The sequence below is a fragment of the Zalophus californianus genome, chromosome 15, assembly GCF_009762305.2.
Source record: "Zalophus californianus isolate mZalCal1 chromosome 15, mZalCal1.pri.v2, whole genome shotgun sequence".
In the NCBI taxonomy this organism is placed as follows: Eukaryota; Metazoa; Chordata; class Mammalia; order Carnivora; family Otariidae; genus Zalophus; species Zalophus californianus.
The window spans coordinates 33,473,204-33,485,375 of NC_045609.1; the positions used below are offsets into that span (position 1 = coordinate 33,473,204).

General features: G+C 40.2%; 1 pseudogene; it reads right to left on the reverse strand.

Moving 5' to 3' along the window:
- Nucleotides 1-11,367: 11,367 nt before the first annotated feature.
- Nucleotides 11,368-11,801, reverse strand: LOC113923707 (annotated as a pseudogene).
- Between the last annotated feature and the right edge of the window lie 371 nt (nucleotides 11,802-12,172).

Below are 12,172 nucleotides of genomic sequence, written 5' to 3' on the forward strand. Positions count from 1 at the left end.
AATATACTAGATTAATGAGAAATGTTACTGATTGGGGAAACTGGGAGAATGGAGGTGGGGTAAATACAGGAACTCTGCACATACTATCTGCTCAGTTTTTCTGTAAATCTAACAGTTTCAAAAAGTAAAATCCGGGGCGCCTGCGTGGCTCAGTCGGTTAAGCATCCGCTGTCAGCTCAGGTCATGATCTCAGGATCCTGGGATCAAGCCCCATGTCAGGCTCCCTGCTCAGAGGGGGAATCTGCTTATCCTTCTCCCTCTGCCCCTCCCCCTGCTCATGCTCTCTCTCTCTCTCTAATAAAAATAAAATATTTTAAAAAAGTAAAATCTATTAAAACAATTTAGATGACCAGATATTATTTCCTTGTGACGTAATGAAACAGGAGTTACATAGAACCACCTAAAAAGTATTCCTGCAAACCTGGAATCTAATTAAGCATCTACATCAAATTACTCATTTATAAGAAATGTGGTGAGTGGGCACCTGGGTGGCTCAGTCGTTAAGCGTCTGCCTTCAGCTCAGGTCGTGATCCCAGGGTGCTGGGATCGAGCCTCACATCGGGCTCCCTGCTCCGCGGGGAAGCCTGCTTCTCCCTCTCCTACTCCCCCTGCTTGTGTTCCCTCTCTCGCTATGTCTCTCTCTGTCAAATAAATAAATAAAATCTTAAAAAAAAATGTGGTGAGTAGATAACTATGTTAAACAATACCACAGGATGCAATCAACCAAATCCAGATTTTAGGGCGCCTGGGTGGCTCAGTTGGTTAAGCGACTGCCTTCGGCTCAGGTCATGATCCTGGAGTCCCTGGATCGAGTCCCGCATCGGGCTCCCCGCTCAGCGGGGAGTCTGCTTCTCCCTTTGACCCTCTTCCTTCTCGTGCTCTGTATCTCTCATTCTCTCTCTCTCTCAAATAAATAAAATCTTTAAAAAAAAAAAAATCCAGATTTTACAAATGACTCTGTTTCTTAAATAAATAAATGGCATAAGGGTGCCAGGGTGGCTCCAGTCAGTTAAGCATTCAACTCTTGGTTTCACCTTGGGTCATGATCTCAGGGTCGAGGGATCAAGCCCCGAGTGGGGCTCCCTGCTCATCAGGGAGTCTGCTTGAGATTCTCTCTCTCTCCCTCTCCCTCCTCCCCTCTCCCTGCTCATGTTCTCTCTCTCTTTAAAATAAATAAATCAGGGGCGTCTGGGTGGCTCAGTAGGCAAATTGTCTGCCTTCATCTCGGGTCATGATCTCAGGGTCCTGGGATTGAGCCCCATATCAGGCTTCTTGCTCAGCGGGAAGCCGCCTCTCTCTGCCTGCCGCTCCCCCTGCTTGTGCTCTCTCTCTCTCTCTCTCTGACAAATAAATAAATAAAATCTTTAAAATAAATAAATAAATAAAAATAAAATAAATGAGTTAGAATGAATGAATGAATGAATGGCATAAAAAAATTGGGAGAGGAGGAACCATAATAAACTAAAGATTTAAGAGATGTGTCAACCAAATACAATGTGTTGACCTTGTTTGAATCCTGATTTGAAGAAACTAACTGTAAGAAGATATTTGGGAAAATTTGAACATGGATGAGAGATAAAATAATATTAATATTTTATATTAATATTTATAATAATGAATTATTAATTTGATAATGGCATTGTGGTTATAGGGTTTCATTTTTGTTTTCTTTTGTTTTTAGTCTTTATCTGTTAGAGAGATACAGATCTGAAATGTGTCAGTTTAATGTGAAAAAAATGGGAAATTTTCATATTTTTTTTCATATGGAAAAAGATAAAATTAGATCCCTACCTCACAGCATGCACAAAAATAAATTCCAACTACGTTAAGGACCTAAAAGGTTGGGGTATGTTGGTGGCTCTGTCAGTCGAGCATCCAACTCTTGATTTCAGCTCAGGTCATGATCTCGGTCGTGAGATTGAGCCCTGCATCAGGTGCTGTGCTCAACATGGAGTCTGCTTGAGATTCTCTCTCTCTCTTTCTCCCTCTGCCCCTCCCACGTGTGTGTGCACATGCTTTCTCTCAAAATAAATAAATCTTTATTTAAAAAAAGAAAAAGACCTAAAAGGTAAAACTTTCATCCTACAAAAATTATTATGAGCTGCACGAAAAGACAAGCCATTTCTATGTAGACACCCTAGAGAAAACTGAGCACATATGCACAGAAGCATTTTTCATAATAACAAAAATTGGAAATAATATCCACAAGTAGAAGAATATAACCTGTGTAATTTATTCATACTGTAGAAATCTATACAGCACCAAATGTAACAACATAGATAAATCTCTAAAATATGTGTTAAAAAATTAAATTTCAGGGGCACCTGGGTGGCTCAGTTGGTTAAGCAACTGCCTTCAGCTCAGGTCATGATCCTGGAGTCCCGGGATCGAGTCCTGCATCGGGCTCCCTGCTCAGCGGGGAGTCTGCTTCTCCCTCTGACCCTCTCCCCTCTCATGCTCTCTCTCTATCTCATTCTCTCTCTCAAATAAATAAATAAAATCTTTAAAAAAAAATTAAATTTCAGGGCACCTGGGTGGCCCAGTCGTTAAGCGTCTACCTTCGGCTTGGGTCATGATCCCAGGGTCCTGGGATCACGCCCCTCATCGGGCTCCCTCCTCAGCGGGGGGCCTGCTTCTCCCTCTCCCACTCCCGCTGCTTGTGTTCCTGCTCTCGCTGTCTCTGTCTCTGTCAAATAAATAAATAAAATCTTTAAAAAAAATTAAATTTCAAAAGGTGATATAAATTACTATGTCAGTTATATAAGTTTAAAAACACAAAAATACTAGGCTGTTGATGGGTACATATAAGGTAGAAGTATAAAAAACATACTGTAACTGAACCAACGGGAATTCACTCCTTGGTGAGTCAGAAACTGCACCAGTTTGGGTTGCTGCACAAAGAAAACTTTTATTTGCAGCAAATAAGAAGTCAGGACTCCTCGAGAGAGCATGAATGGGTAACTTTTGCTTGGGGTTAGGATGAATATTTAGATAGGGAAGCCTTGTCCTGGCATGTAGAGGCAAGCATAAAGTCGCGAGTTCGCCTTAAGGAAACACGCCTATACTTACATTGTATATTATGGAAATGAGGTTGATGCTCCTCCCTTGGGTGGAGATTTTAGTAACATAATGAGGTAAAGGCAATTGCTGGTCATTCCAGTCGTATATTTGGTCACTCCATCATCCATCTGCACAGGCGTGAGTCAGGGGTTTAGCTCAAACAGCGCGGGTGTTCTGAGCCAACTGGAGGTCATGTCAGGGCTGTTGCCATCACCTGATGGGTGGTTTCAAGTTTCATTTGCCTGAGTTAAGAGGTAAGCCTGAAAGAAGACGTAAGGAAAAATATAAGACAAAGGTTAGTGAATACAAGCAGGTGGGTGATGCAAAGCCGGTGCTTGAACTTATCTAGATCTTTTTATTAAAAAAAAAAAAAAAAGGAAGCAAATAAAGTAAAATCTGCATGGTGAATATATAGGTGTCTATTGTCCAATTTTCTGATATATTTCATAATGTAAAAAAATAAATGCCTGAAATAAAAATTTAAAAAGAACACATACTTGTGGGGCGCCTGGGTGGCTCAGTCGTTGAGCGTCTGCCTTCGGCTCAGGTCATGGTCCCAGGGTCCTGGGATCGAGCCCCGCATTGGGGGCTCCCTGCTCCGCGGGAAGCCTGCTTCTCCCTCTCCCACTCCCCCTGCTTGTGTTCCCTCTCTTGCTATGTCTCTCTCTGTCAAATAAATAAAATCTTTAAAAAAAATTAAAAAATAAAAGGATGCAAACCATGTTTAAAAAAATAAATAAATAAATAAAAATAAAAAGAACACATACTTGAATATTTTGCCATAAATCTGATTGACATACTTAGCAAGATGACCCTGAGATGTGATCCAGAATCATAAAGGGTCTAGAATAATTCTTAAGGAGTGGGGCTTCCCGCCCCACCCCCATCTTTTCCAGGATAGCTTCTCAATTCAAATGACTCTGGATTCATGGGGATGGGCCCAGTGCTGTATCATCATATGTCATCATGCATTCCTCTCTCAATTCAGTAGAAAATTACCAAATGCTCACCATGTGCAAAATACTGTGTTAGGGTTCCAACCTCTTCAAAACTTAATTTCTTTCTAAACTAAGTAATATTAACAAGGTGAACTAAATGAGTGTCATTCTCACTTAACAAACCTGGATGCACAAGAAATGATACACTGTTTTGTTTTGTCTTTTAATAAATTAAAGTCATAGCCCAGTTCTGAAAGCTAGTCGTATATTTGGTCTTGTTGTCTATTGGTGCCCCTCCCATATTACCTCAGTAGCCACCTTAATAATGCACCCTTTATTGACTGCCTTCCTTTTCCTATCTTACTTCCCCATTCCCCTGCCCTTCCAAATAAACTACTTGCATTTGAATCTTAGGCATGCTTATCGGGGAACCCTGAATGAAGACAATGAAGCATTAGGGCATCCTCATCTCAGCACAACCTCTTTGTTCATAAATATAAAAGTTGTTTAAGCATGAAGGACTGAACTACCGTACTTTGTAGCATGGTAAACTTAGCTTCATCCTGTACAGTTGTTTACTCTAAAATGAGACTGATTTAACTTCCTTTACCAGTAATTAATTGTACTGAAATTTTGATGACATGTTTTCAATAATGTACACAGTGTAAATACTTCTAAGTACACATACCAACAAGAAGTTACAGTAATGACTCATGTGTCAGAGGTAGTCATGAAACTATGATACACTTTATAGGTGTGTTATACTTTGCTGGGCTTGAACTTCCATCCAGATGCTTGGGAAATCTATTTATCAGACAGTCAGGATGCTAGTCAGATTATATCAGAAGGAAGTTTCATAAAAATAAAAGGAATAACAAACATCAGGTCCTCTGGGCACCTTCTATGTTAGACGGTTCTCCTTCCAATCCAACAAGTGGTGTGGCTCCTCCTCATCAACCTGCTTTGTTTTTCCAGGCTGACTTCTCAATTCAAATGGCTTTGAATTCATAGGGATGGGCTCAGTATTCGCATCAATATCTATTATTACACATTCCTCTCTCAGTTCAATAGAAAATTCCTAAGTGCTCACTATGTGTAAAATACTGTGCTAGGGTTCCAGCCTCTTCAAAACTTAACTTCTTTCTAAGCTAAAGCATTTAATCAGCAATGCTAACTATACACAGATAGGGACTCCCATCCTTGAATGTCCTATGTCTCCATAAGTGCGATAAATATTTCTCTATCAAGGAACTATTACTACTTGACCAAGGCCTGGCAAATCCCCTCCTTTTGTCTCCCTGCTTTCCACTTTATGCTATAGGTAGAAAGAGTCCAATTATTTTAGTTGCTCAGTGAGGAGTAATGAACATAATCCACAGCCTATATAAGGCTTTCTTCTGAGCCCCAGCAGCAAAGTACAACCACATCCCTGGGAAACCACTTTCCTGTCTCCTGAATCAGTTTAGGGATAGAGAATTGGAGCTCAAAATACTTGTTCTAGCTAAGTGGTATTTTAAAAATAGTACTATGACATGTTTTAATTTTTTAATCATATAAGTAATGTTTGCACATGACTAAACATTTTTAAACAGGACTGCAAGTTATAAAATAAAAATAAAGATATTTACATTTCTTGACTTTTCAACTTTGAACAACATCTATTGATTGCTAATTATGAAAGATAAAAAATTTAGCACCCCTAAATTACTTCTCACTTTATCTACTCTTCCCCTCAGTTTTTGTTGTTTCCTTCTAGTAATTACCTTTTTTTTTTTTAATTTTTAAGCTTTTCAAATTTATTTGAGAGAGAGGGAGAACCCACGAGTAGGGGCCAGGGGCAGAGGCAGACGGAGAAGCAGACTCCCTGTGGAGCCAGGAGCCCAAAGTAGGGCTTGAATCCAGAACTCTGAGATCATGACCTGGGCTGAAGGCAGATGCTTAACCGACTGAGCCACCCAGGCGCCCCAGTAATTACCTTTAGAATCTTAAAGGATATACTTAGGTCTGTCTTTCTTAATCTATCAATTTTGGCTTGCTAAAGTATCAGTCTAAAGTATCCTAAGATTGTTACCAACTATAGAACAAGACAGGTGTGCTACCTAATACATTTAAAATACAGCCAGTAGGGGCGCCTGGGTGGCTCAGTCATTAAGCGTGCCTTCAGCTTAGGTCATGATCCCAGGGTCCTGGGATCGAGCCCTGCATCAGGCTCCCTGCTCCATCGGAAGCCTGCTTCTCCCTCTCCCACTCCCCCTGCTTGTGTTCCCTCTCTCGCTGTGTCTCTCTCTGTCAAATAAATAAATAAATAAAATCTTTAAAAAAATAAAATAAAATACACCCAATAATTCTCGGGATGTCTGGGTGGCTCAGTTGGTTAAGCATCTGACTTTATTTCGGTTCAGGTCATGATCAGGTCAGGTTGTGGGATCAAGCTGAGGCCGGTGTAGGGCTCTCTGTTCAGTGCCAAGTCAGCTTGTCCCTCTCCCTTCCCCTCTGCCCCTCTCCTCCGCCCCTCCCCTTGCTCACAGGCATGTGCACACTAGTGCTCTCTCTCCCTCTCTCTCTCATAAATAAATAAATAGCCACAGCCAATAATTCTTATAGTTAAAAACTGTTAGCATTCCTTAGTTAATAGAGCATTTAGTATCAAACTAATCAAAAAATTTAAAATTAGGTTTATAAGTTTCCAGATTTTGAGAAAATATATTACAAGCCTTGTTATAAACTCAGACTATGAAATATGAAATCTCCTTTATATGAAAATGAATAGAATGAATATTTATGAATAGAAAATGAATAGAAAAATGGAAAATATTTAATTAAAAATTAAAATAGAATTAAATTAAAATTATTAAATATAATTTAAATAAATTATAAAATAAATGAATAAATATAATTATTAAAAATAAAAATATAAAATAAATTAAAAATATAAAAATAAATAAAAAATTAAAATAATTTTTAATTAAAAAATAAAAATAGAAAAATATTTACCTAAGTTTTTATTATCTTTTTGTATCTCTTTAACAATTCACTTTCATTAGAGGAGCTAGAATTATTGTACTCCAGCTAGATTGAGTCCCTCTTTATAATAAATAGTTTTCATTGTATTTTCAAAATAAGTTATAGTAATAATATCAACAACTTTAATTATGAAGAGTACACAGTCCAGCTTATCCCGTGTGAGGTGCATGTGCCGAGCTCTTTGTCATATGCTAACCATAAAAAGTACAAATTTAGATCCTATGAGATAACATCTAATTTAAGATCAAGCAATAGAAATACAAAGTGACTTTTTCTTTTTTTAAAGATTTTATTTATTTATTTGACAGAGAGAGAGACACAGTGAGAGAGGGAACACAAGCAGGGGGAGTGGGAGAGGGAGAAGCAGGCTTCCCGCGGAGCAGGGAGGACGATGCGGGGCTCAATCCCAGGACCCTGAGATCATGACCTGAGCCGAAGGCAGACGCCTAACGACTGAGCCTCCCAGGTGCCCCAAGAAATACAAAGTGATTGTACAAGAAGCATCCCCAACCATTTCATGTTCTTTTATCTAAAGGACAAAAAAAAAAAAAAAAAAACTCTTTTAGGAGAGAGTTAGGAGAAGCAAGATTAGCCCAAAAGAAAAATGAAAACCTTGAACTTTCTAAATAGGTAAAAAATGCAAAATGGATATATTATGTTGCAAATATCTTTGCAATAGGTCAAAAAAAATGTCGGGGTGCCTGGGTGGCTCAGTCAGTTGGGCATCTGACTCTTGGTTTCGGCTCAGGTCATGATCTCCGGTTTGGGTCGTGAGATCGAGCCCCAAATAGGGCTCCACGCTCAGTGGAGAGTCTGCTTGAGATTCTCTCCCTTTCCCTTTCCCTCCCCACTCTGCTCCTCTCCTTTCCCCTCTGCCCTTCTCCCTCTGCTCTCTCTCTCTCAAATAAATAAATAAAATCTTTTAAAAAATGATGAGATAAGAAAAAGTGGATATGATTAATCCTCAGGCAATGTTTAGCATACAAGTTAAATTAGAAACAATGTTCTAGAAAGAAAATGCTTTCAACTGGTATGGAGTACTTACAGTAACTTTAAATTCTTATTTTGCTCAGACTTGTATTTAGGAGGAAGGAAGTCCTAATACTATATCCTGAAATTTCAGGTCTCATGTGGTTGCCTTTAAAAACATATATTGCAGTATAAGCATCAAGATGCCACCAGCTGTTAGTTCCCTAAAAATAAAGTTCAGTCCTTACCCCGCAAAGATTTTATATATTAGTATTAATTGGAGGCTGAAGAAACCACCTGAATCCCGTCAAGAATGTTGGTAGGAAGTATGTCAAGGTGAAGGCACTCTGAGCTGTAAAGAACTACTTTATTATCTCAGCTAGTTTTCACCTCTCTGATCCTTCGTTACCTCATCTGATAATGGGGATAATATTATCTGTTATCTCTAATTCCCTGGGAAATTTTGAGGGTCAGGACGAGATAATGTATCTGAAAATGCCTTGTAATCTATAAAGCACTGCACAAGTATGTATTATTACCTCAATAAATATTCGTGGAGAATCTGATATAAGAATAATACATTAAGTAATATGATAGCAGAAGAAAGGAAATGGATCTTGCCCTCAAGAAGAAAGAGACAGGGGCGCCTGGGTGGCTCAGTTGGTTAAGCGACTGCCTTCGGCTCAGGTCATGATCCTGGAGTCCCAGGATCGAGTCCACATCGGGCTCCCTGCTCAGCAGGGAGTCTGCTTCTCCCTCTGACCCTCTTCCCTCTCGTGCTATCTCTCATTCTCTCTCTCTCAAATAAATAAATAAATAAAATCTTTAAAAAAAGAAGAAGAAGAAGAAAGAGACACCCTGCAGCAACAGTGACAAACAGCTAGGGGGAGGGAGAAGGGGTGGGGAGGGAGAGGGAGAAGGGGTGGGGGGAAGAGGGAGAAGGGGTGGGGGGAAGAGGGAGAAGGGGTGGGGGGGAGAGGGAGAAGGGGTGGGGGGGAGAGGGAGAAGGGGTGGGGGGGAGAGGGAGAAGGGGTGGGGGGGAGAGGGAGAAGGGGTGGGGGGAGGGGAAGAGGGACAGGAGGAAGTGGAGGATGAGGAGGAAGAAACATTGACCAACTTATTTTATCTTTTTGCTCAGAGCTGTGATCCTTGATCATGTCTTTTGGCCCTCGATATAGCAGTCCACAAAGAGGACCTAACTTTTAATGTTCTTTCCTGTACTTTCACAGTAATCAAAGTTAATATATAAACAGAGTTAAAGGGCACCTGGGTGGCTCAGATGGTTAAGCGTCTGCCTTCGGCTCAGGTCATGATCCCAGGGTCCTGGGATAGAGTCCCGCATTGGGCTCCCTGCTCCTTGGGAGCCTGCTTCTCCCTCTGCTTCTCTCTCTCTCTCTCTCATGAATAAATAAATAAAATCTTTAAAAAAAAATAAAAATAAAAAAATAAACAGAGTTAAATATATAAATTATCTCATTTAATCCTCACAAAACCGTGCAAGGCAAGTATTATTAATCTTTTACAAATGAGGGAATCAAAGCTCAGCAAGTTTAAAGTTATTGGACCCAAATCCCATAGCCAGTGAATGACCAACCGAGATCACTAACTCCAGGTCTAGTGCTTTGAATTTCCATTTACTGAAGCAATTGCTTTTAACATCTCTTGGTCTCCCATAAAAATATTATTCCTATTTCCTACGTTAAAATTACCAGTTGTATAATAGCCAAAACTACCTTGAGAAAGAAGAACAAAACTGGAGGCACTATGCATCCTGATTTCAAACTATACTACAAAACTACAGTAATCAAAACAGTATGGTATTGGCATAAAAAGAGACACATAGATCAGTGGAGTAGAAAAGAGAACCCAGAAATAAACCAAAACCAAGTCAACTAATTTATGACAAAGGAGCCAAGGATACACATTGGGAAAAGGACAGTCTCTTCAATAAATGGTGTTGGAAAAACTGGACAGCCACATGCAAAAGAATGAAACTGGACCACTATCTCATACTATACACAAAAAGTAATGCAAAATGGATTAAAGACTTGAATATAAGACCTGAAACCATAAAACTCCTACAAGAAAACAGGTGGTAAGCTCCTTGACATCGGTCTTGGCAATGATTTTTTGGATTTGACACAAAAGCAAAGGCAACAAAAGCAAAAATAAACAAGTGGGATGACACACTAAAAAGTTTCTGTACAGCAAAGGAAACCATCAACAAAATGAAAAGGCAATCTACTGAATGGGAGGAAATATTTGCGAATTGTTTAATAAGAAATTACAATCTAAAATATACAAAGAACTCATAAAGCTCAATAGCAAAAAACATCTTATTAAATGTGCAGAGGATCTGAATAGACATTTTTGCAAAGAAGACATAGACATGACCAATAGGTACATGAAAAGGTGCTCAATATCACTCAACATCAGGAAAATTAAGGTCAAAACCACTATGAGCTATTACCTCACACCTATTAGAATGACTATTATCAAAAAGACAAGAAATAACTAGTGTTGGTGAGGATGTGGAGAAAAGGGAATCCTCATGCACTGTTGGTGGGAATGTAAATTGGTGCAGCCAATAATGAAAACAGTATGGAGATACTCAAAAAATTAAAAATAGAACTACCAAATTATCCAGCAATTTCTAAGTCTGGGTATTTATCTAAAGAAAACAAAAACACTAACTCAAAATGATAGATGTGCCTTCACTTTTGTCACAGCATTATTTCAAATAGCCAAGATAATGGAAACAAGCTAAGTGTCCTTTGATGGAAGAATGGATAATGACGTGGTGTAGAATATTTACTCAGTCATAAAAAAGAATGAAATCTTCCCTTTTGTGACAGCATGGGTAGACCTTGAGGGCATTATACTAAGTGAAATAAATCAGACATAGAAAGACAAATACCCTATGATCTCAGGTCTATGTCGAATCTTTTTTTTTCCCTGCAAAAAGCTTTATTATTTCCATTTGGTCCACGGCTTGGGAGAGGGCTCCAGGGGGTGGTTAAAAAGCTGCCTAGTGGGGTGCCTGAGTGGCTCATTTTTTAAGCATCTGCCTTTGGCTCAGGTCATGATTCCAGGGTCCAGGAATAGAGCCCCACCTCAGGCTCCCCCTGCTTGTGCCCCCCCCCCCACCCCGTGTCTCTCTGTCAAATAAATAAATGAAATCTTAAAAAAAAAAAAAAAAGTTGCCTAGTGGCTGCAGGGAGAGCCTCAGGCACAAGCCCTGGCACCAGGGGGATGCCAGAGGGGCCCTTCAAAGGCTGCTAGGCCCCAGAGGCTCCTAGTCATGCTTCAGAATGAGCCTTTTGAAGAGCTACTCACCTGGGACCACCCAGGCTGCAAAGGTTAGTCAGGTGGTGGCTCATTTTTGGATGAGTTTCACCTCCTCATCTAGAAGTGGTTCTCCAGGAAGTCACAGAGATGGGGGTCTGCATGGGCAGAACCCAGAGCATGCAGATCCAAAAGGGCCTGATTCAGGCTCTTTTCCAGAACCAGGGCAGCTTCCATGGTATCCAGGACTTTGCCCCTCTCATCTTGGGACCGTTTTTGCACTTCCTGGAAGAGGACACAGCTGCCGCACTGGTTTTGCATCTTCAAGAGACGCTTAGCTCCCTCGTGCTTCCCTTCCGCTGACTTGTGGAAGAAGTGGCCGGTGTCCTCCAGAGCTACATTATCACCTTCAAAATGGAAGCCCAGAGAGACGTAGGTGTAGGAAGCCCGAAGATGCATGTTGACCAGGCAGCTGATGGTGGCCTCCACCTTGGTAGAATAATTCTGACAAATCTGGGTGCTCATGGTTGATTGGTAATAAGGAGCTAAGCTCAAAATAGGGTGTTAGCTGGTCCAGGAGGCAGAGGATGGCTAAGAAGATGGTTCTGAAAGTTAACACTGGAAAAAAGTTTGGAAGGTGGTAGGAGGCTGGTAGAAGGGGCGTCCCTGGGTTTGTTCTGTCCAAACACTGTTGAAGCAAGAGACAGAGCCACAGGACCACTGGGCACACTGCCTCACTTATATGTAGAATCTTTAAAAACATCATCATCATAATAATCTCATAGATTATAGGTTGCCAGAGGAAGGGGTGAAAGGTAAGTGAATTGGGTGAAGGGAGTCAAAAGATACAAACTACTAGTTATAAAATAAGTAAGCCATGAGGATATAATGTACAG